Genomic DNA, 26,336 nt, shown 5'->3' with positions numbered 1-26,336 from the left:
TAGAGAGGTTATAAAATGCAGACAGGCTAGGGCAAGGAAAGCATTTCTGTAAAAGAGAAATTTCTTAACATCGAGTATAGATGTAAAAGTCACGACGTCTTTTCTAAAAGTATTAGTATGGAGTGTAGCCGTGTATGGATGTGAAACATGGAAGATAAATAGTTTAGACAAGAACAGAATAGAAGGTTTCGAGATGTGGTGCTACAGAAGAATGCTGAAGATCAGATGGGTAGATCACATAACTAATGAGGAGGTACTGAACAAAATTGGGGACAAAAGGAAATTGTGGCACAACTTGACTAAAAGAAGCGATCGGTTGGTAGGACATGTTCTGAGGCATCAAGGGACCACCAATTTAGTATTGGAGGGCAGCGTGGAGGGTAAAAATCGTATACGGAGACAGAGTCAGAAGGATGTAGGTTGCAGTGCTTATCCGGAGATGAAGAGGCTTGCACAGGATTGAGTAGCATTGAGAGCTGCATCAGACCAGTCTCTAGACTGAAGGCCACAACAACACAGTTCGTACGGGGTGAAGCAAACGCTACTCTAGCGCGATTCGCTTCTCGAGGGTCTTGGAGAAACCGAGGTTCAAAGTTTTACGGGCTGTTGAATACCGTATGAGAGTGTCAACCGTCGACAAACGTCCTCTGCGCAACAGGCTAAGCCGGTAGACTAGAAGTCTAGATACTGCGTTCCAGTCTCTTCTTTAGTTTGCTAAACTGCCACCAAATACGAGTATCGCTACAATATATCAAGTTCCTTCGGAAAGGAACAATGACAGTAACAATAGTGACAGGTAAAAGTAAAGTCTGTGGAGCACAGCCCGTGACCTGCCGTGCCTGCAGGTGGAGTGCAGCATCTCTTCGCCGCGGCGCTAGGAGAGGGAGGATGGCGGGTCCATCGCCCCGGCAGCCTATTACTCCCGGGAAAGATCCCCGGATACCGTTTGATATCATGCTGAGTGGAAGGACTGGAACGAGGAAAAATCCTCGGCTCTTTCTGGGATTGGACCTGGGACCTCGAAGGAATCTAGTGCTCTATCCGATAGAACACCACGACCACAATTATTATTTTTATTCTCGATTATTCCCATTTAAAGAGAGCGTTTGAACTTGAATTCCTTTATGATGATTGTTTATGTTTTTTTCTGAGCCAGAATCTCTTCATGTGTTCACTGTGTTGTTTCTTTCGCTCCGCTGTCGATTTGCATGCTGGTCTCTTCTGTGTTGTGGTGTCAAATTTATGTTTTTTGATGATGTTCCTGAATTCAGTTCTATTTTATGCATCGTTTATTGTTATGTGTGTTTGTCTGAGGTCCTCTTCAACTTCTTTTATCCATTTTGTTCTTCCCCTGCCTGAGTTGATGGCTTTACGAATTAGCTTTGAAATTCTGTTTTCATTCATCCTGTGGATATGTCCGTAGAACGACCACAATAATAATAATAATAATAATAATAATGTTATAATTTCATTTTTTTATTTCTACTACAGCGAGAGGGTCGTATCTATAGCCTGCAGGAAATTGTTTCATTGATGCCGCTGTGCGAACTTCTGATGGATTATTTTGGTGACATCATGCCTTTCAAATATTTCGGCCGATGCCGCCTTTCACATCCTGATGTAATGTGTGATATAGCCTCCTTTTGATCCTCACACTTCTTGCAACTATCATTTATCCTTCCCCAAAGAGCGATGAACAGAAGATAGCTCTGATCAACGGTATCTTAAATTTCAATTTCGAATTGGTTTTTTAAAAATTTCCGTTCGTACCATTATACCACTGATGCGTGTTATCAAGTTCGACGTTTCCAGCAAGAACACGTTACCGACTTATGCAACGACACCTCAACCAGGATTTCCGGCTTTTGCCACTAGAATCCGCCGTTAACCTTGGCGCGGATCTAGAACTAATGTTCTGATTTTGCCAAACGCTGCATTAGCTCGATACTTCAGGGTTAGGTATCTATTAATCGACAACCCATACGACATCCGAAGATAAAATTCGGTTTTCACAGAGCGTCTTTACTTAGGACCGAAAGCAGAAGTCATTTGACAAAATAAAAGTGCTAAAGTAAAAATCAAAGAAATTGAAACAGATTTTACTCGAAAATTTGGAAACTGCGTATCGTACGTATCAACAGTCCGCCGCTACCGATGCGTTTGTGTCTTTGGCGGCACAATCGGTGGCGGTTGCCGCGGAATGAGTGTTGGGATCCCTCGATATTGAGCGATGAAAACCTCTCTCGTTCGGCGGTACACGGGGCGGGACGTGAAATTAAAACATGTAGTTGAGTGGTAAAAAAGCAATTACATTGGTGTCCAAAATTAAGACAACAAACCGCTATTTCCCCGTCCTGCGTCTAATTCGCGATATAATCACAGATGTCGCTACGATCGCTTTCTGTACGGAAGATGGCATTCCGGTCAATGGACAACCACACCAACGATGACGTCAGGGTTGTCCGCCCCCGGTAGCTGAGTGGTCAGCGCGACAGAATGTCAATCCTAAGGCTAGGTTGGAGATTTTCTCCGCTCAGATACTGAGTGTTGTGTTATCATCATCATCATTTCATACGTTAGGGCTCCTATCAAACGGCGTGGCGTTTGCCGTGTAGTCGCACATCCACAGTCGCTGTGTAGACAGTCACTGACGCCTGCCAGGCGCTCTGCGATGGATTGCCATAGGAAGAGTGGAAGCAAGGCAGTCGCAAATTGATGTGGCCTGACAGCTTAATGTGAATCGTTCTGTTGTTTCTCGGATGTGGCGAAAGTTTAGAGAGACCGAAACTGTATTCCGAAGACCAGGCCAGCGCCGACCACTTATGACATCAGAAATAGAGGACCGTTATTTGGCTGTATCGTTCCGTATTTGCCACGACGATATCGCCTTAGTACTGCACGACAGCTGGCATCTGAGCTCCCAGCATCCACTGGACGTGTTGTATCGAGGTAAACGGTGTACATAAAACTTCGGCAGAGCGGCCTTTACTGTCGGATACATGCTGTATGTGTACCTCTGACGCGTCCTCACAGAAGGCAACGTCTAGAGTTGGGTCGTTCACACGCCACCTGGACTGTCGAGCAGTGGGACAATGTTCTCTTCGCAGATGAGTCCCGATTTGGTATGGAGAGTGATTGTCGGTGGATTCATATCTGGAGGGAACGTGGAAGAATCACTGTGAAAGAGACCGATATCGAAGAAGATCGCTAATCCTGTGAGCATGAATTATGTCGATCACTAGAGCACATCATCATGAAATTGTATGGGTAAATCGGTAGGGATTAATTCCTGTCAGGTATTGTGACGAGATCTTGGGACCTCATGTGCGGTTACTGCGAGGTGCTGTGGGCCGGTACTTCGGACGATAGAGCACAGGTAGTTGAAGTTTTCTTGGAAACGAAAGATATCGCACGCATGGCGTGACCTACTCGCTCTCCCAATTTGAATTTCGTAGAGCACATCTGGGGTGCACTTGGGAGACGGGTTGCATCACGTCACCATCCACGAACTACTCTCCAAGACTTACTAGCAGCTCTGCGGGAAGAATGGGCGTTATTACCTCAACGTAAGTTTGATGACATCATTCACGGTACATTAACCGGCTGTGTGCAAATCCGTTAAGTTGGAAAAAACGAAGAAAATTTTTGTCTTCTGATATACTTGTTGCAGTTGTTTACGTTCTGTACTCTTTGCATTGTTTTCAGTTTAGTATCACCTGTTTATACTGTTTTGTGGCAAAATAAAAGCACCCTTACAAAATTTCCTTTTGTTGCTTTAATTTTGGATACCAGCGTATTTGGTGGTGCGTTTTGTACCGCGTAATGGTGCAAACGCTACGTCCGGTGCACGGTTTAAGACAATTCATGCGTGTTATCTACATCTACAAATATAGTCCGCAAGCTTGTATGTACTTTTCCTGTTCTAGTCGCGAATGGTTCGCGGGAAAAACGACTGCTGCTAAGTCTTCGAGTGAGCTCGAGTCTCTCTACCTTCATGGGCTTCGTGAGATATAACATGTACAAAGAAACAACATATTGGCTGACTGCTCTAGGAAAGTACGCCCTCTGAACGTTAAAATTAAACCGTATCGTGATGCAGAACGCCTCTTCCAGTGTACGCCACTGGAATTTGAAGAGCATCTCCATGACGCTCTCGCCCTTACGAAATGAACCAGCAACGAAACGCGCTGCCCTTATTTGGATCTTCTCTATTTCCTTCGTCAATCCTATCTGCTATCAGAATGAAAGTTTTATTAATATGTATCTACTGCGTGGTATTGACTAGATCACAAAGATCTTGATAACTCCCATGAGAAAGCAATCGACAGACTCGAGTGATTTGGCTGTGAAATTGATACGAGTATAGGGTGCGTAGTGCGGCACTGAGGGGAAACAAATTTGAGAACAGAGTTATTTTTTGCCAGAACTGTGTTATCTTAGATCCCATTTCCTGTGTGACGAACTTGGTTGGGACAGTTCAGCACTTGCACTTCTACAGACGACAGTGCCAAGTACGAGGAGCAGTCCGTGCCGAAGCTTCAGTTAGGTGATAACAGGCCAAGGCTGTAAAGCAAAGTGCAGTTTAAAAGCTAAAATTATAGTACCAAACGGACCGCTAACATATTTAGGGTGCATTTTTACGTGGTAGAGGTTACAGCCATCCCAAGTACCCTCCCTTCGACAGACAAATTGATAAAGTGAACAGGCACGCGCAACGAGGGAAATAGCTGTGGCTGCTCCTGCTGCGTGTTCCGGCAGTAAGGCAGCTGTACAGGCAGCGGTGTTGTGTCTGTTGTGTGACACGCGGCCTGCTCGCGCCCGCTGCGCACGCCACGCCCACGACCACCAGCGATGCCCACGCCACGGTGGTGGGTCGCAACTCGATGGCAAACAGCGCCGTTCTGCCGCAACACCTAGCTCTGTAGCGGTAGGACACGGCAAGCTTCTCGGGAGCCTTCACAGGACGGAAGAAGGGAAGAGTGGTGTTTAACTCCCTGCCGACAAAGACGTCATCACAGTCACTGCATAAGCTCGGATTGCGGAAGAATAGGGAAGGCAGTCAGCCGTTTCGTTTTCAAAGGAACAGCACCGGCATTTGCCTTGGATAATTTAGGGAAACTACGGAAAGCCTAAAATTGGACTGAACTGTCGTTCTCCAGAATGCTGCGAAAGACGAGAAGTGAAGAACAGCGCAAATATCTTCCATGGTGCTTTCCGACGGCAACATTTCTCTTCAGGGTGCCACAGTAGGATTCGTCAAGATTCGTGATATGACAGGATCGAACATTCGAAACAAAGAAGTCTAGTAAACATGGCCTCTAAAACGTCTATCTTCAAGAGCTATGAGCACTTGCTCAGTAGAAGAAAATGGTTCAAATGCCTCTAAGAACTATGGAACTTAACAGCTGAGGTCATCAGTCCCCTAGACTTAGAACTACTTAAACCTAACTAACCTAAGGACATCACACACATCCATACCCCAGGCAGGATTCGAACCTGCGACCGTAGCAGCCTCGTGGTTCCGGACTGAAGCGTCTAGAACCGTTCGACCACAGCGGCAGGCTCAGTAGAAGAAATGTGTTTCACAGTAGTGAAGATAAACAAGTGCTCATAGTTCTTAAAGGAATGCATTTTAGAGGCCATGTTTACTAGACTTCTTTGCATCGAATGATCGTTCCTGCCACATCCCTGAATATTGACTATTCCTCCTTGTACACCCTATATACAAAGAAGGAAAGAAGAGAGGGAGATCAGGATAAAACGTCCGTCGACGGCAATGTCGCTAGAGACGGAACAGAAGATCCAAATGGATAACGGCTGTGTCCTTCTCGAAGGAATCATCGCAGAATTTGCCGAAAACGATTTAGTGAAACAACGGAAACCGTAATCAGTGTGGCATGACTGGGATTTGAACCGCTGTCTATCCAAATACGAGTCCATTGTCTCTCTCAGCTGCGCCATTGCCCTCAATTAACGCAAGACGACTCGCGTAGACCGTTGCATCGACCGTGATGTTGACGCAGTATAGTTATTTAAATGGATCAACGTTTTTTAACCGCCTGCAATTCTCAAGTAGATGAGTACAGTGATATTACGCTGCTTAATGTTGGCACTGAATTATTTCCCAGAACTATCCAAGAAATGAGGCAAGCATCCAGGGTTGCGTTCTAATGGGGAGTCACAGTTGCTTAATTTCTCCTCCCTGCAAATATAATTTGCTGTCACTCCCACTTTCTAGCGTGCCTGTTGCAATAGCAATAACATATAACAGGTGATTTTGCTAAATGGGTACAAACAGCAGGAAACGATCCCTGACATGGTAAGGAGCAAAAAACATATGGTGCTAAATGCGTTCCAGTTGCGGTACACCCACTTGAAAGTGGATTGGCTCTGAGCACTATGGGGCTTAACATCGATGGTCATCAGTCCCCTAGAACTTAGAACTACTTAAACCTAACGAACCTAAGAACATCACATACATCCATGCCCGAGGCAGAGAAAATCCCTGACCCCGCCGGGAATCGAACCCTGGAACCCGGGCGTGTTGAAAGTGGAGATAAAAGATTTTTGACAGCGGTTCCGGTATCAGCACCACTCAGCTAGCCCGGCAGCATGGATTAAGCCAGACGACCGTATGGAGCATTCTCCACGATAACCGCCACTATCCATATCACAAAGCGTGCAGGCATTATTACTACGGACTTGCCTCCGCGGCGATATTTTTTATGCTGATTCGTAGCAAAGGCTACAACAGTTCTCGGATTTCTGCCATCCAGTCTACCCCTTGGTTGAGCGAAAATGTGTGGGCTGGGATTATAGGCGACCCCCTCGTGGGACCAGTCATCCTTCCACAACTCTCACAGGGAAGCATATCTGCACTTCTTGTGGGCGGCCCTACCTTTCCTTCTGGGAGACGTACTTTGGTGTTACGAAAAGGTAATGCGGCTACTACACGATAGTGCTCCAGCTTACTGAAATGAAATGATCGTATGGCCTCCGAGTTGCAAGTCTTTGCAGGTGACGCCACACCGGGCTTCTTGGGTACTGATGATGATGAAATGGTGATGAGTGCAATACAACATCCAGTCCCCGAGCGGAGAAAATCTCCGAGTCGGCCGGGAATCTGACCCGGGTCCACTGTATGGTGGTCGGACTCTCTGGCACTCAGCTAACGGGACAGACTGCCCTTTTGAGGAAGGAGCTAAAACACTAGTATAGACTGAACCTTCCCACTTGCCTGGCCTGTTCTCATGCGTTATATCAGTCATTGAAACGTACACTGTCAAAGTTCTTATCTCCTCCTGCAAGTTGTGTACTTGTAATGCATTTCCGGCCATATGTCGATATGACCTTATCCTCTCTGTCATTGTTTCCTACAGTTTGTTTTGTGTCCCCGTCGCCACTGTTGTATGATAGTAATCAAGGGAGAGCATGTTGTTTGGTGACCGGTCTCCTCTTTCTACAACACAACTGCACACATGTATTAACACGGTTTTTTATTTACATAAACAAGAAGCTATTTAACTTTAAGAGTCCATATGTTTTAGTACAAGCTCTTCACTAATAGTCCGCAGTGGCCTCACTGCTAGTGAAGTACAAGTCCCGCTATCGTCAGCACTCTAGATGTAGCAAGAACATCGATAGTAGGCGATGGATCAAGTGCGCCTATCAGGAGAGAGGCCAAAGACAGACTCGCAAGCATTGCGCCGCCAACGCCCTCTCGACCGCAAGTATTTAGATCGCCGCCGCGGACTGGAGGGCTCAGTCTCAGTCAGGTTCCATCACTAGCTCAGTCTCAGTCATTAGCTCAGTCACTATTCTAGTTGGTGTCTGTCAGTCCATTGCGACCAGATTAAAGTACATAGCCGGACTTGTACTTCACTAGCAGTGAGGCTAGCGCGGACTATTAGTGAAGAGCTTGTACTATAACATATGGACTCAAAGTTAAATAGCTTCTCGTTTATGTAAATAAAAAACCGTGTTAATACATGTGTGCAGTTGTGTTGTAGAAAGAGGATACCGGCCACCAAACAACGTGCTCTCCCTTGATTCCTATCATAAAAGATACAACAGTGGCGACGGGGACACAAAACAAACTGTAGGAAACAATGACAGAGAGGAGAATGTCATATCTACATATGGCCAGAAATGCATTGCAAGTACACTAACTTGAAGTAGGAGATAAAACAGGGGCACCCCCACTTGACAGTATCCCACTCAGACCCCACATCACAGCCGTTATCAACATTGTGCATAATGACCTTTTGCTGCCTGTTGCTAAAGTAAGAGGTGAACCAACTGTGAGCTACTCCCCGTATTCCGTAATGGTCCAACTTCTGGAGCAATATTTCGTGATCAACACAATCAAATTCCTTAGTTAACTCAAAAAATATGCCAAGCGTTAGAAACCCTTTGTTTAGCCCATCCACTACCTCACAAAGAAAACAGAATACAGCATTTTCAGTTGTTAAACGACTTCTAAAGCCGAACTGTACATTTGATAGCAAAGTGTGTGATATAAAATGATCAATTATCCTTACATACACAGCCTTTTCAAAAACGTTTGCAAACACTGATGGCAAAGAAATAGGTCTAAAATTATCTACATTATCCCTTTCTCCCTTTTTATAAAGCGGCTTTACTACTGAGTACTTTAATCGCTCAGGAAACGGACCATTCTTAAAGGAAAAATTAAAAATATGGCTAAATACAGGGCTAACAAGTGCAGCACAGTAACCTTTGAGTTAAATAATCACCTTTTATAGCTGAGCAACTCACGTCTCCTTATTTGGCGTTCCTCTGAAGGCGCTCTGCGCCTAAGCTTGTTTTGAAATTGCCTGGCACTTCCGTCCAGTACTTGGGTAAATCTTAAATAGTGCTACGGGTGAAATTTGTATGCGTAAACCTTCTGAGTAGGGATCCGACTGTTATTGTTATTGTGTGTTTTAAGTTCGTAGCTAAATTGATTTTATGTGAAGATTGTTTTGAGATTTTAATTGTCAGTTTATCATCATGAACTTCCTTTAAGGGTTTACCATATGCATTTTTAAGATAGATTTGGGGATTTAAATTTTAATGTCAGCTGAATTTTTTAACTGATATCGTAATTGTCTTGAGCTTAAATTTGACATCATTGTATCACTGCTATTTGCCATCAATATTGGATCAGGGTTAATGTTTAATCAAAGGTTTTGAAATGGTTGCTTTTTTTTAAAAAAAAATGTTTTTTTTTTGTAAATGTTGAGCAGGAATTTATTTTTAATAAATTGGTTTTCAAAACATGTCTGAATTAATGTTGGGCCGGCACTTTACCACTTCCTACGGCTCCTGCCATACCAGTTTTCATGCAACTTAATTTTCCGGAAGTCAGCCTCCGTAGCTGAGTGGTCAGCACAGGAGACTCGGCTTCGATTCCCGGTACTGCCAGAGATTATTCCTTGGTGGAAGGTCTGGTACAGGGTGCACTCAGTCTCGTGGGATGAGCTACTCGACCGATTATTAGCGATTCCAGGATCAATAAACACGACAAAGACCGGGAGAGCGGTGTGCTTACCACATGATATCTCCTACCGCATCCGATGACGCCATTGGAAAATCATAAAGCCGAAATTTGCCTTTTTGTTTTCCGAAACTTATCTAAGAAACTTGGGAAATGATATACGCAAAAATACAAACTCATGTAGTAAAACGTTCTGTGTGTCGGGGGGGGGGGGGGGGGGAGGGGTTGGGGAGGGGGGGAGGGGGGGAGGAGACTCATGGCCTACCTGATGGTGTGCCCTTATCCCTAGTTCGGCCGTGCCTAGAAGAATGTAAAGCTGCAAGGCAAGGCGGTCAGAATGGCTATTTGCGCTGGCTCAGATACCTAGCTCCGAGTTACTTTTTTACACCACAACAGCGTATTCCGAACGCCCTGACGTTCAGCCTTAGCCCATTTGCTGCATACTTGTCCGGAAAGTTCCAACGCCATCATTTACAAGCTCATCTTTTTAAAACGCTGTCGAACGTCTTTAAAAAGCACTTAGTTCCATTAAAAAATATACTTGCATCGGTATCCTCCTCCATAGAAGAGTTAACAAAATTACGTGTACCTCTGCGTATTATCATTGGTCAAAAATCTCGTTTCGGTATCTTTAGCCGCCCGCGAAATAAGTCGGATGTTACGTCCTATGGGACTCGCCCTGTACACACAGTCTGCTCTAGATCCATGCACTTCAAATATCTCCTGTCATCATCGTAAAAGCTTTCACAATCTTTTTACACCTGGAACAGTTAAAAGCTGCTTTTAACACATTAACCAACAGTATTACCGCTACTCTATTAAATACCCAGCTAACGCATCAAGTTTTTTGTTTCAATAAAATTAAGATGTTTTTGCTTGCGGAATAACAGTTCTCGATAAGAATTCTATTATGTAACTATTTCGTAGAATTCACGATAAATTATGGAGTAAAGAAGAACATTTAAAAGTAGGATTAGCTCGTTGGTCGGTGACGGGTTGGATGACACAGTGCCAAGAATTTAAAGCTACTCTAGACCAAAATATGCATCGCCGCGATATGATAATGTGTTTCAACCAAATTATATTCTTTTCTCAACGAAATGAATGCTTTCATCAAGAACGGCCTATACGAAGTTGATAAATCACTGCCATGTATCTCTTGCTGTAGTAAGAGGTGGAAAGTGTTACGATGCGATTTATAAAAAATACAGAAAATTCTTCCTCGACTAACCTCAATCTCTATTTGGATTACTGTTTTGGTTACAAAAATTAGTACTTTTTTGCTAATAGTCTACTTCATTTTACTCACGCTTTCCGTAAGTCAGTGTATCGTTAATGGCGAAGGGGACTTGAGCATTTCGTATCAATATTAGTAACATCCTTCCTAATTTAACTTGTGCATGGTGCGAGGCTAAACTGACTAAGTTATATCTCCGCGGGTTCTCTTACTTCTCTGATCTGATGTTCATCCATCTCCAGCAGTAGGCGATGCAAGAGAGCATCGCGCACAGGTTTCTTGTTAATATTCTGAGAATGTACGTTCCTAGAATAATCGAACAATGTATTGTGTCCTACGTACATATTGCTTGCTCAAAAACCGTGAAGGTAAAAGAGTGGTTCGATCTCAAACGGAGGTGTAAGTTCTTCTCGCACGCTATTCGGCACGGGAACAGGAAAAGGGGAAAACATTAGCGGTACACAAAGTACCCTGCGTCACGAAGTATAGATACAGACTTATATCTTATTCTCACGGCCCCTATACGAGATACACAACAGAGCTAATGCAACTGTTGCGACGTGTAACTCGAAACTCGATTCCCTAAATATACAGATCAAGGTTTCGCTAGAACATCATCGCTTTCTTCTATCGATTCCTATTTCAAGTCCCTGAACATCTCCGTTACATTTCCGAATGGGCTACACCGATCTGTTACGATTCCAACAGAGCGTTCCTGAGTAACTTCATCGAATTCTGTCAGAATCCGTAGATGAGGACCGAAAATATTGGACCACTACTTAAGAACTGAGCGGATTAGCGTGCTTATGTGTGGCTTCCTTAGAAGGTCAAATCTTTCATAGACTTCTGTTAATTGCAGGTGTTCGAAACAATTCACATTTTTAGCCTCGCACAGTCTGTTGACTGCTCGACGAAGATGAGTTGGACAGCAACTACTCAAGTCCCGCTTTTAGTTCTTTTGTCTTGTAACATTTTTATGACTCTTTCCATAAACAAATCCCGTATCAAACATATTATGAATATTCCTTACGAATTAAGGATTTGAAAGTGTAAATGTTTTACGAGAAACATTCTGTAAATAAGCTTTGGCATACCTCTCAATAAACTTGATTTATACAGGCAATAGTTCAGATAACTGATCAGTTAAATCCTGTATAGGCGACGTCTATTTCCACCGACAGTTGCATTAAGTTTCAGTTGGTAAGTCGTTCAGTCTAACACATGAGCAACGGAAAAGCTCAATTTTGTATACATTTTTACTCGGTTATTTCTTACCAGACTTCATAAATACTCGTAACACTGAAGTTGTTCATCAAAAATTTCTATTACGGAACCAAACGAGCAACATAGCACTGCAATAAAAATAATGGGAAGTTGATGTGTTTATCTTCATGGCTAAAAAGGTATGAAAATATATTTGTCATATTTTAAGATTTCCTTGTAACTGTTCGTCTGGCTGCAAGCAATTCACCAATAACTTTAACGTGCCAAAAGTAAAGTCGAACGAAAGAGGTATGCTCAAAGCCCTGAACTGTTTCTACAGCCAACTTCACAATGCTTCATTAGCTAAAGTAATAATAAAATTACTAATAATATAAAAAATCTATAGACTGGGCCACTAACGGAAAATATGTAATATTTATGCCAACAAGCAAATGGCCTTGCCGAAGTGGTAACACCGGTTCCCGTCAGATCACAGAAGTTAAGCGCTGTCGGGCTGGATTGGTGACCATCCGGTCTGCCGAGCGCTGTTGGCAAGCGGGGTGCACTCGGCCCTTTTGAGGCATACTGAGGAGCTACTTGATTGAGAAGTAGCGGCTCCTGTCTCGGGAGAGCGGTGTGATGACCGCATGCCCCTCCATATCCGAATCCAATGATAATACCTATGAGCTGAGGATGACACGGCGGCCAGTCAGTACCCTTGGGCCTTCATGGCCTGTTCAGGGTGGAGTTTAGTTTTTTATTTATGCCATCAAGAAACGGAGTGAATCGTTCATAATGATTAGTTGTCGGTTGTGAGAAGTAAATACTCAATGAACACACTAAGGAGATTCGAAGAGTCGTGATCTCTCATGCGCAGTTTGCGTTTTTTTGTTGTTTTTTTTAACAATAAAACATATCGCAATATACGTGAATGTAGGCTTTCTTGCCGACATTTACGGACGAGAATGTTCTCTGTTTATAAGCCGTGTTAAAGCAAGGAGTGTCTCAACTTTCCTGCTCGTCATAACGATGACTAGCAGGAAACTTATCAAAACTTTGTTTGATGACATAGTCAGTCGCTGATGAACCAGGTAGATTTTATCAACAGAGTAATATGCCGCATATTGTGGTTGCATTCCTCAGAGAGAAAGTAATTTTCAGTTACAAGAACGTGCTGCGCGAGAACTAAAGAATCTCTGATAGATTTTTGTGTCTGATGTCTTACAACATTATTTGGTTCTGAGAGGGGTCTCAGTAAGATAGAAATACGACATATCGGGTTGCAGCCCCTTTTACATATCGGAGCGCAGTCCCTTTCATTACTTTCCAGCGAAAATGAAAATGTAGTGGTAATCCCTGGCGTACACAGCTGAGACGGAAGTTCAGAGCCGTTACAAATTCTTCGTATTGGTAAGAGACACTGAATTGGCTTTTAGTGCAGTGTGCCGAAGCCCAAGTCTGTGGCCTGCTGTTGTCTGCACTCCGAAGACTAATTCCACGGAATATTCCATGCTGGTCTATTTTGTGCAACTCTCTTCATAACCATTGCAGCCTAACATTGCTAAATTTAATCACGAACACCGTATAACGTAACAAACCGTCAGACAAATACGAAACAACCATCAGTCAAGTACCGGTTAACAAATTCTGTACTGCTGATCCAGGATATCAGGAAAAGAACATTAGGAAAGTGGAAATGGAAAAAGTTCTAAGTGCCATATTTTCACATAACGCGTCTTCGATGTTGTGTTCTCAGTACTCTGTTGCATGTCGTTGTACTAGGTCCAGGTACCATACCATGGAGAAGATCTTTGAAATATGCGTCAGTGAATGGCGCATGGTCTTTGTGGCAATCTGTGCTTTCCTCTGGAGTTCCAAAATTTAAAAGATATGAGAAATGGTTTTGGTTGTCTAGAGTTCTACTGCTTAAAAATCTAATGCTCTGTTTCCGCACTTGTACTCTCACAAATAAAACATAGTTCCTCATTATTAATAGCACTTGGAACAAACACTTTCTTCCTGATGTTTTGTATAAAACTGACAGTTCTGAGACCGTAGTTGTGCACAAAATATACGTTTATTCTTGTAAAGAAGAAAATAATAACCAGTTACTGTACATATAACTGTTCATTTACACAAAATAGCGCCGCTGCCGTTTTCGAACCGACAAGTTTACCTGTAGACGGCTGGTCGTGTTTGTATTGCATCTGTTTTTGTTTACAGTAGTAGTTGGAAAAAAAATAGCCAACAGCCAATATAAACAACAAATATGCCATGTACGTGAACATCCGTCTGGAGATAAACCTGTCGGTTCAAAACCGGTAACTGTGCCATTTCCGTAAATAAACAGCATAATTAACACTGACTGGTTGCTGTTTTCTTGTTTGAAACAATCATCTCGTAAGAACATTCTTGTTGGTAATAGAACCAGTCAGTTTCGTTGTATGGCGCTTAGAACGTTCTCCATGAAGTATTTATTTTATACGATGTCATTATGTTTTTGAGGTGGTGCGGTGAGCAGCGTAATTCTGTGGTATCAGAATACCTTCTCAATTTTTTGGATACAAACAGAGACACATTGTTTTGGTGAAAACTGAACCCTTTTACGATCACTTTGTTCTGTATGTTCGACTGTTCTCAGGAACAGGTCGAAGTATCAACTTGAAATCTATGTCACCTGCTAATGTCAATCATCCCTTGATGCTGTAACAAATTTAAGCTTCTAAACCAATGCAGTCAAAAGATACGGCCATTTATCTCACGTATTTCGATACTCGCAAACTCAATCAGCAAGATCTATTGGGTGTTTCCCGTTGACCTAGAATCACGAAACTTGACTAGAAGTAAGACTTTACAGTACAAATAAAAGAAAAATCCGAAAATTGTGAATTTATAATTAAATCATATAAAATATTTGTTGTCATTTGTTGTCCGTATGTTTGTCGGATTGTTCAGACCTCCATTTCCCAACAACCAGTGGAAGTATCAGGTTGAAATTTGTGTCAAATACGAAGGTCCACAGTCTGTTGGCGGTGTAAATAATTTAAGTTTCTAAGTGAATGCAATCAAAAGACACAGCCACATATGTCACACATTTTGATACTCGCAAACTCACTCATCAAAACCTATACACGAATTGTTTATATAGATGTCGGGCCTTTGGGGTCTAGCAGTAAAGCGTGTGCCTGGATACCGAGAGGTCGTGGGATCGAATCCCGGTCGGAACATGGATTTCTCAGTCTTCGTTTTAACATGCCGTTTACCTCTCAGCGATGTGAGGAGTCGCCAGAAGCAACACGTGGTTCGGATTCCACGCTAAACTGCAGGTTCCCTTTCCCCGGTTGGATAGCTGGGGCAGGTTATGGATGCTCAAGTCGCCGAAGTGTCTCCATTAGAAAGACTTGCGCCGGGCCACTGAGCCACGAGAAATTATTATTATTATTGTAATTATTATATGTATACATTATTAAGGTTGTATAGAACCTTCAGAGAGTGAGTCCTATTCTTATTTGTCGGATTTTTCCATTCACCTGCCAGATGTCAGATTTGGCTCTTTTCCCATTTTCACTCTTCACTTGACATTTTCACACAATGAGTGTGTCGGTAATGTTACATCATAATCATCATCATCATCAGCAGCAGCAGCAGCAGCAGCCGCCGCCGCCGCCGCCGCCGCCACTTAACGCCTCCACGAATAAAGGCTTCCTCCATGCATTCAACTATAGCAATGTGTGTTACTTCTGGGTATTTTATCATGTCATCTAGCCACGTTCCATGGTGTCGTCGAGCACGGAGTCCATCAAAGAACTTTCTTGGTTTATCTGCTATGCATTCGCCTAGCTACATTTCGTTTCAATCATAATTATGCCAAGCCTGAGTCATTTGTTTTCGTATGTCTTCCAGTATTTCCTAACATTTGCATCTCCTACACTCGTTTAGCAATTCTCTGTTTCTGAATAGTTTTCGTATTAATAATAGTCGTCTCATTGCCATAAGTCGGAACCTGGTTGTAATTTACTCTGACGGCAAACTCAGTTCTGGGCACATCGGAAGCACTCCCAGCCAGTTTTACTCTTCTGTTTATTTATTTTCCTGATCGTCCAGTTGTCTTCATTTACCCTAAATTCAGAAATTAATTTATCAGTTCTATGACAAAACTGTTAATTGGTATGTTCTCTTTTTTCGGTTTCAATCACACATTTTAGTCCTATTTTAACTGAGTTTCCAGGTCTACTTTCTAACTATACCAGGCACTAATTGTGCCGTGAAACGATTCGCGAAAAAATGCGAAGTTGCACCATAATTCAGAGTCCACGCTGCAACTGACGGGGAGAGTCAAAGCAAAGGACAGAGGAAATCAACGGCGTACCATCTTCCGTAGGACCGTGCCTAGTAAAGTACTGTGATCTTCAAACCAACCTTCGGTTTTTCCCTTCTTTCTAAAAAATTTTCTGTTTACAGGAAACAAAATCCTGAAGGCGAAGAAGCTGTGCGCTTCATATCACTCCACTACAAAGTCCCTGAGCTATGCATTTATTTTTATGACTGCTCCAGATTTTGTACGCCGCGTTCTCGTATTTTCATATGGCTGTGGAAAGACCTTAAATGCAGTGCCGGCTACTCCTAGTTATGGTGTAGGGAAAACAGCCTAAATGAGCATCACTAGACCGAGATAAGAAGGAAGAAAAAGAACAAACGCAGGGTTCAACGTCCCATCGACGACCAGGTTATCAGAGAGGGAGCACTTGTTCGGATTGTGGAAAGATGGGAACGGAAATCGGCCGTGCTGTTTTCAAAGGAAAGATTCCGGCATTTGTCTTTTGCTATTTTATGGAAATAACGCAAAAGAAAATCTCAATGAGCGGAAAGGAATCTGAACAGCCATCGTTCCGAAAATGAGTCGAGTGGCCTGCAACTGCGCAACCTCGCGATTCAGAGACCACGAGGGACCACGGTTCAAAGTTTATCGTGCACCACTTTCATGTAGTATTAGGTCGGGCGTGGTGATCTGGTGGTGAAGAGCGTGCCTAGACTTCGAACCTCAGTGATATGAGTATTCGCTAGGAACGACACGTTGCTACGATTCCAAGTCAAGCTACAGGTCCCCTTCCCTGCCTGAGTGAAAGGGGTTGACCAGGAACACGCAAGTAAGGATGGCTTTTATTACTGAAACAACCCGTTTTGTGTTATATCGGTTTTGTTCCACGCCAGTTTAACCTATCTCTTAAAACCGCTCAAAATAATCAGTTTCTGAAATAATCGATTTTCAGTTTCTTATTCCTACCATTCCCTGCAAAAAAGGTAAAAATCGAACATAAAAATGGTTCAAATGGCTCTGAGCACTATGGGACTTAACATCTGTGGTCATCAGTCCCCTAGAGCTCAGAACTACTTAGACCTAACTAACATAAGGACATCACACACACCCATGCCCGAGGCAGGATTCGAACCTGCGACCGTAGCAGTCGCGCGGTTCCGGACGCCTAGAACCGTGAGACAATCGAACATAGATTGAAAAAATTTTGACTCCCTTAATTTCAAGCTACATAGAAATAAAATATTAAATCAAGGAGGCAAATGAAAGAAAACGTAGTCCGTCCATCGTTCGCTGCTTTTCTCGAAAAGTCATGAGTGGTTGAATACTATAAAAACGTCACTGGTATCCTCCTACTGATTCCAGTTTTTTGAAACTCTGCTAAAAAATGTAGTGATCGGGAATCACACCACTATTTGGGCATAACAAATAGTCACTGCTAAAGAGTGAACACTTTCTCGTGTTAATTTGTTTTCAATGGCTGCAAGCAGATAAACATAAAGGGATATTACGTAGACATGGGCAGCAAATCAGTGACTTTCCATTTTTATTGTATACTGTGAATGAATTGGCGAGTTTTTAATTTATTGCTGTTACCACTATTGTCTTCGTCTTTTATTATTTCATAGATATGGCAGATAAATCTTTTAATTTCTTAAAGCAAATGAAGCATTGTGCTTCATGGCTACGTCACTTCGTAAGAATATTTTGAGACTAGGGTTGGTGCCGGTCTGCAATACAATGGATGTCCGACGATCAGGCGGGAGCTAGCCTAACACACGTAAACGCTTACCGTAAGCCACGACTAACGGCAACAGGGACATCATTGTCTCAGCAGTGCTATATCAGTTCTTACACAATGCGTTTGTTGCTCGTTTCTATCGACGGTGTTGTTACAATAGCATTGATCTATTTTCCCCTTTTCTTTAATAACGCAATATTTTACAAATAAAAATTACTCCTTTTTTTTTAAAAAAAAAAGCTTATTTAAAAAATGAAGAATTGTGCACTGCTGCTATGAGTAATTGATATTTCGATTGTTTTAGTCAGTTATTAGTAAAAATTAAAAAACACCAGATACAACAGAGAACAAACAAATACCGAAAAATACGGGTTATTCTGAATCAAAATACCGTTATCGGTTTTAACCGGTCGGTATTTCCCACCCCTATAAGTAAATGGCCGAAGCGGCGTCCAGTTAAAGACTTACAGCCGCACGATTTGTCATTACACTAGGCGACAAACCCGGCATTTCTCGGGTATTCATTCTGCCAATTTTCTATTAGAAACTTACAGTTTCTGTACGCTGGGCGCAGTTGCTTCGCGTCTCTACAACGCGATTTTGTAAACGTCTCTGTGGCAACGCCTCTTCATAGCTCTGTAGACGGATATTGTTTTCGCCCACAGCCGTTTGCGCTTCCCAGCTGAAGGCTGTCAAAAGCGCTGTCAGGTGTTAGGGATTTCCTTGTGTAGACTCGACTGTAGCAGTGCTTTGGTAGTAAAGCATAAATGTATTAACACTTTATGCACGATGCAGAATTTTTTCATGCATCTCAGTGTTTATGACGTCATGTCGCCTGATATATGTGTAATAAAATGATTTAATTTTGTAAGTGCACTCAGCAGCGTGTGTGGATACTTTTTGCAAAATGTGTTGCGAAAAGAGGTGGTATCAAAGAAGTAAGTTTTCACGCGTCTACGTGTTCGTGAGGTCATATCTCCTGAATTGTATGTGGTACCGTGATATAATTTGTATGTGCATTTAGCGGTAATATATGGATACTATAAGCGAAATTTGTTGCGAACAGAGTTAGTAGAACAGAGGTAATAAATCTAAACGTCATGCATGAAGCGGCAGTTTTTCACGCGTCTCATTTATGAGGTCATATCTCCGAAACTACGACAGGTAGGTGGCTCTTACCCCTCACAACGATTGTTGCCTGACAGGGATATTTTTAGCAAATTTGGGCTGAAATTGGTTCAGTGGTCTAGGAGGAACCGTGGAACAAACACATATAAAACGTGGATTACATACATACAATTAGTCTTTCGGAAATTTTTTTCTAGACAAGTTCACTTTCTATTGGAGTTCTATTTCTGGTGCTATGGAGAGCACAAATGAACGTAACGACTGAATTGGCTAGTTTATTGCTTTCCACCGATACCGTATGGCAGGTGTTCAATGAAATCACATACTTCGTGCGGAATCATGGCGACCGCAGTAAACAATAATGTAGTGGGATTATCACATTAGTATAGGCTACTACAAAACTAACTTGTTGATTACGAGGTTGCGTTCCAACGACCCTTTAAAAGATTTCTATGTTTTACAGTGCAAGTCTGTGCAGATGAATAGACAATACCTTTAGACAGGACCTGTACAATTTATTCTAGAAACCTGCCTGCTCCGTCTGCCTACACGTCTGTCAGTGTGTACCAGCATGTTTCGCGGGTAACCAGTCATGTGTCCGAGTACCGTCGTAAGCGGACTTGTAATCTGTACGTCAATGTGACGTGCATTGTTGTTTTATGGACGCAGTTGTACGTGATGTTGCCATCGTTAACGACATAGGTTCGCCAGTCGGGAGAAAATCAAATTCCCCACCCATCGACGTAGAAGTAAAGGATTCAGATCGAAAGCCAAGTTGTTGTTCTAAAGCACATGAGACACTCATCTGTCAACGACGAATCACCAACTGTATTCATTAGTTTCCCAATATTTTGATCAGAATATTGCCCCACTATGGCCTGGTCACATAGTGCATATGCACTATGTCATCTAAAGAGCTCGTCAACTCCCAAGTGAGTAACTGATTGCCCGTCAGAGGCACAGCTAGTCAGCATTGAAATACGCGCAAGTCAGCTGTTTATGGTTTTTTGTCAACCGGACCAAAAGCTAGAGTACAAACCATGTCTGAACGATGAGTACGGAAAACATCGCTCCTAAAATGGGCAATTCTCCCCCCACCCCCTTTCTCAGATTAAAAAAAGGTATACTGCAGCAGCATCTACATCTAGTACCTTGATTACTCTGCGAAAACAAGGTTTCCGTCAGTGAACAACGATCCCCACGCTTCTTATATTAGTCATTATAGGAAGTGACCACATAGGATCGTCGACCTGTGGAAAAAGTTGTACGTAAAGTAACCAGTTGGTGTTTTGATGGAGGCGCATCACGGAGTCGAGAAAATATTCAAGTACAGTTTAATACCCACAAAAAGTTTCACACTTGACAGGTAATGTCCCTTATCCTAGATTTGCGGTCCACATCTAAAGCTCAACATTGCGTCACTAGGAATAGTCCAAAGAATCATTTATCACAGCAATCTTCCGTGGAAGTACATATCTTGTTTGTGGGGGGATAGTTACAACACAATCTACGGAGTAGCCCCATGCAGGACTAGCTTCAAATGAAGCTGCAGCAAACAGTCAAAATGTCGAAATCAATTAATTGAAGTTAGCGCGTTTATTGTGGCTAAATTACTACGAAATACATATTTTAAGGCCTGGTGCGAAAAATCTAACAGTGCTAGACCACACAGGTAGGTTTCCTCGACAAGCAAGAAATGGGGGCACTTCATAATGACTCCGTAGTATCCTCCAACAAAATGTTTTAAACAAGAGCAGTAAATGAAACAGATTAATCTGTTCTATTCTTCAATTGTCATGCTTACAAGAAGTAGCAAAGCCACTAAAATTTCAAACGTCAGGGGGTTGTCTCCCGTTAGTTGACGTACTACAATTTCAAACGATGAACAGTCGCAGTGTTGTTTAACTTTCGTTTCAGCTTATACTTATTCCTGTACGTATATATCCAAGCACTTCCCTTTTAGAAAGATGTTGAACGGTTTCTGCACTGCTCGCTGCACTTCGAAATCCGTTCAACAATGATAAGCACGCAAACATTGCGCTCCAAATAGATCACAGATCACAATAATTTGACGCTTTTTTCTTTTGTTATTCCACTAAAACTATGAAACATAAACGTAAGTCTGTTACCGAAAGAAGGCCTTTTTATTTAAGCGACAACAGCAACAAAGCTGCCAACAAGACAGTGCGCAAATATCACTCTAGTAGAAATAGACTCGAAGTACAGGGGGTAACGTTGTGGCAGTTGAACAGAAAAGGACAGTATCACTACAGTTAGCAAAAAAGCTTCCCTCAAAAGTACTGGAAACTTGGCTGTCATACTCGGCAACAGTTTTGTCGGTCGCATCTTGTGGGTGACGGAAGTAAATCAAAAATGACGAAACACGAAAAGAGGGAAAACAAAAAGTTCCAATCTTTAAAGTAAAAATCAATAATTTTCGTCATGTATTGGTAGAAAAAAGAATAGTAAATTAATACTCACTCTGACAAAATCACTGAAAAACAACTGGTTGAGGAGTAATAGAGACGGCGCACGATGACACGTACTGTTCTGGAAAGCAAATTCGTTCTCTTATGGATTTATGTGAAAACGAACGCACGATTTACTCAAGCGACAGTTTAGCACAAAACATAAACTGACAGATGTTCCAGCGACTTGTCCGGTCAGCGAGCGCTGTTCATCTGAACTAGCGTTCCCGCTGTCCCGTTGCCAGTTCCGAAGGTTGCCGCTTGGCGCGCCAGCAGACACATAGTTGAAGTGACTGCGGAAGCTCGCGAAAGTCGGCGTTGCTCCTTTCGTCCGGCAAGCAAAAGTACTGCTGTTGCTGGTGTAGCCACCGATCTGTCACAGCAATTTGTCATCGAATCATGAACTAGTTCACAAACATATAGTAATAAATTATTAAGTTGTATATCCTGTATAAATAGAGAATCAAATATAGGCCTATTATTTTCTTACGGTCCATCAGATAATAAAATAGACACTATGGGACATAGTAAAGGAGGAAACTGGTAGAAGCAGAAATGAATAGGAGCACATAGCATTAGAGTAAATGATAAATGAGTAACAGATGCGAGCAGTGTTACAAAACTTTTTAGCAAGCAATTCACGACTGCTACCGTACTGAGAATGGCGTTGCCGGGTTCGTTAGATACCATCTAACAACAAAAAACATATTGTCACAGTCGAAAGAGTTCTGATATTGATAAGTGAGAATGTACTAAATCCATAGACAGTAAATTACAGACTACTCATATATGTCAGACCAGTCAATATAAATAACTTCAGTAACGTCAATATCCCACTCAGTATGTCAGTAGAAGTAATGTCCACCATAAAATCTCTAAAATCAAAAATTCTAGTGGTTGTGGTAATACCAACAAAGTTAATTAAAGTGTGTGCTTCTTGGTTTAGGAACATAATTTTTCTGTGTAGCCAGTCATTTATCAGTGTATTTCCTGTGTGGTTGAAATACGCTGAAATTAAGCCTCTGTTTAAGAAAAGAGGTAAAAAAATACAAACACATTTCTCCCCAGTTTCACTTTTTCTAGCATTCTAAAAATTTTAGAACAGGTAATATACAGTAAGCTTCTTAACCATCTAACAACAAAAAACATATTGTCACAGTCGAAAGAGTTCTGATATTGATAAGTGAGAATGTACTAAATCCATAGACAGTAAATTACAGACTACTCATATATACTTTGTGGTCTGTCAAAATCATTTGACTGTGTAAATTACAATATCGTTTTAAGTAAACTAGAATACTGCAGTGTAACAGGAAATGCCACAAATTGGTTCAAATCCTATATCTGTGACAGGAAACAAAGGGTGTCATTAGGAAAGAGGAATGTCAGACATTATCCAACTGTCACATAATTACATGTGGTGTCCCACAAGGTTTGAGCTAAGGGCCCTTTCTTTTTCTTGTGCATATCAAGCACCTTTCGTCTGTAACATTATCAGATGACACATTTGTTTCGTTTGCAGATGACACAAACATTGCATAAATACCAAATCAATTATGGTCTTAGAAAGATTGATCAGACATTAATAAATGGTTCCTAGCCAATTATTTGTTATCAACCTATGAAAAAAGATGCCGAATAAATTTAAAATTTTCTCATGAGAGTGTACTTATGACAAACAGATAGAAGATAACAGCGTTAAATTTTTGGGACTGGAACTTGAGAAAAAATTCATTTCAGAAGAGCATACCACAGAACTGTTAAAGCACCTAAACAAATCTCTATTTCTGATGTGAATCTTGTCAGACATAGGTGATATAAAAATAATATACTATGTGTACTTTCATTCCGTATGGGATTATTTTTTGGGGTAAATCATCAAACCATACCAAAGTTATCTGGGTCTAAAAATATGTTCCACGAATAACAATTAAGTGTTGTATGAACTCAAGAACATCAAGCAGAAACCTGTTTCGGAAACCATGGGTTTAACTACCGCGTCCCAATGCACTTATTCCTTAATGAAATTTGTCATTAAAATTATATCTCATTTTTGAACCAACAGCTCAGTTCATGGAATCAGTAACAGAAATAAGAATAATCTTCACAAAGATTTAAAGTCACTTGCTTTGGTCCAGAACAGCGTGCATTATTCTGGAACAAACATTTTCAATAACTTACCAGCAGCAATAAAAAGTTTAGCTAGTAATACAGTTCCATTTAAAAGGAGCCTAAAGGACTTTTAGGCCAACTCTTTCTGCTTCATTTCTTGGTAGAACCAGCTGATGTGATATGTTGCTAATGATATTAATAATGTGAGTATTAGGACAATCTGACTTCTGTACAAATTCAGTGCAGTAATGGAGCCCTTGTAAAGAAGTGTTGTAAAATGATTTTTCTATTTGATCACGCATAGCTACAATAGCTTAAGAATTGTCATATGTACATCAGTGTATTGAACAGTTACATATTTTGTGACAAGTTATTTACTACCTTTTAAATGAAAATATGCTTCAGATTTTTTATTTATTTCTTGTCCATGGGGACTCTTTCACTTAGGAGCTGTGGAAGGTACATCACCATATTTGTTTCTATTTGTGAATATTTATTATATATTCTTATTTTTCTGACATGTTCCACATCCTAGAGGTTCTCCTCCCTATGTATAGCTTGTACAACATGTTCATCAAATCTAATCTACTGTCATAGGAGTCCACTTTCATTCAAGAAGCTTACATTTCCACATAACAGATAACTGTGAACTTATGTGAAAAAGTAGCCTAATCCATTTAGCTACTATAGGAGACCCTATTTCTGACTCGACTGAAAATTTTATAAAATAGCATTATTACTCAGCTCAGCTGCCAGAGAATTCTATGTTATAGAATCAGTATGGAGAGGTCCATGTATACAGGGACTTACATATTTTGTGGGTCTCTCTTTAGGCCTTGGTAACAATCAAGCATGTATAAGAGTTGAAAGAATGAACAAGCAAATACGTAAAGTCATTGCCTTAAAAATATCCCATTTAGTATTAAGAATGATAAAACACTGATCTCAGTTCATAGACTTTTAGAATCAGAAATTGCAATGTGACTTTCCTTTAGTCAGAAATTTGCTTTCAAATTGATGAGATTGGCTTAATGATATTGTAAATCTAGTATTGTGCTGTGTACAATAGACATTGATCCACTCTTTGAGTACTTCACAACTTTTTTTACATTGAACACAAATTTGCTCAACACTAGTCAATATTACTTAACATCTTATTATTGAGAAAACTTCACACAGATAACATCAAATGATAGTATAATTTTGTTTTCATAGAAACTCCTTCACAGAGTCATAGTATAGAAGTTCTCAATCAATTAGTCTCTTATTGATATTTTGAATTTATTCTATATCTATTATTATTTTTGTGTATCTCAATCCCCATTATGCAGCTTGATGTCAGGATGGAATTTTCCTTTATGGAATAGTGGTGTACTTGTTTGCTGCACAAGAGCAAAATTCATTTGCTAGTATAGCAGCTGTCACAGATTCCTGTGGGAGATATGAGGATCACTACTGCATATGTTCATACAGAACATGTAGAATTTTATTTCCTCTGAATAATTACCTGCATGATTTTTAGTGTCTTTAGCCCTTTTTGGTTGGGTACCATACTCAGGAGACCATAAAGTAAACTAATCTTACACAAATCACAATATGTAAAGTTAGATATCTGAATGCTGTTGGGAACTTAATCTGCAGGAAGAGATTATATTTTGATTTAAATTAAGCTTGGCAAAGTAAAATGAAGGAAGATTAGAGTTTTAACATGTTACTGGTAACATAGTCATTAGAAATGGTACACACTTTGGATAGAACAGGGAATGGAAAGAAATCATCCATGTTCTTTTCATAGGAACCATCTTGAAATTCACATTAATTTAATGAAAGAAAAAGTAGAAAATTTAAATCTAGATTGTTAGATTCTATTCCTCCTGACCACAAGTCAGTATCATGATCACTGCACCATGTAACTTAATTTGAAGTAAAAGTTGAAGAAGATCAATATTTCTGATTAACGAACTAAATAAACATGGTAATAACAGAAACTTCTGCAAATGCTTTATAATCCTATATGGACATGTCCAAAAGAACAGACACCATTTTGATCCAGCAGCCACTGTGAACCAAGATACAAGTGACATAAATCAACACCCACTGGCCCATTGGAGTGGCCGAGTGGTTCTAGGTGCTACAGTCTGGAACTGCGCGACCGCCACGGTCGCAGGTTCGAATCCTGCCTCGGGCATAGATGTGTGTGATGTCCTTCGGTTAGTTAGGTTTAAGTAGTTCTGAGTTCTAGGGGAATGATGACCACAGCAGTTAAGTCCCATAGTGCTCAGAGCCATTTTTGAACATCCACTGGCAGCTAATGTCTTTAACTTCTTGTGTCTTGATGTATAATCTGGTGGTTTGGTTATGGATATGGTGGTTAGTGAATGATTGAGCTAGTATGTGTAATTCAGTCAAAATAGTTTTTCAAAATTTAAATAAGGCTAATGGTAAGAATGATGTGAAGGCTTACATTTCAAAATCAGAAGCCAGTAATGCTGAAACAGAGAAAATACAGCAAGGAATTGATGCAAAATGTAAGAGAGAATGTACTTTCTATATGTGACAAAGAAAAGATGGTGTGATAGTAAGTAGGTTTTGAGAAAGGTGACGAGAGCAAATTTACTATATTTGCAAATGAG

At 41.2% G+C, this 26,336-nt stretch overlaps 1 protein-coding gene across 1 annotated transcript in view; it reads right to left on the bottom strand.

The window, feature by feature from the left end:
- The window catches only part of LOC124799867, a 637,073-nt gene extending 615,276 nt beyond the window's left edge, over positions 1-21,797 (bottom strand). The window contains exon 1 of the mRNA XM_047262952.1: positions 21,605-21,797. The gene's annotated coding sequence lies outside the window, so the exon portion shown is untranslated. The remainder of the gene's footprint in view (positions 1-21,604) is intronic.
- Positions 21,798-26,336: the final 4,539 nt, after the last annotated feature.

The sequence above is a fragment of the Schistocerca piceifrons genome, chromosome 1 (assembly GCF_021461385.2).
Source record: "Schistocerca piceifrons isolate TAMUIC-IGC-003096 chromosome 1, iqSchPice1.1, whole genome shotgun sequence".
NCBI lineage: Eukaryota > Metazoa > Arthropoda > Insecta > Orthoptera > Acrididae > Schistocerca > Schistocerca piceifrons.
This window is presented reverse-complemented; position numbering and strand designations above follow the sequence as displayed.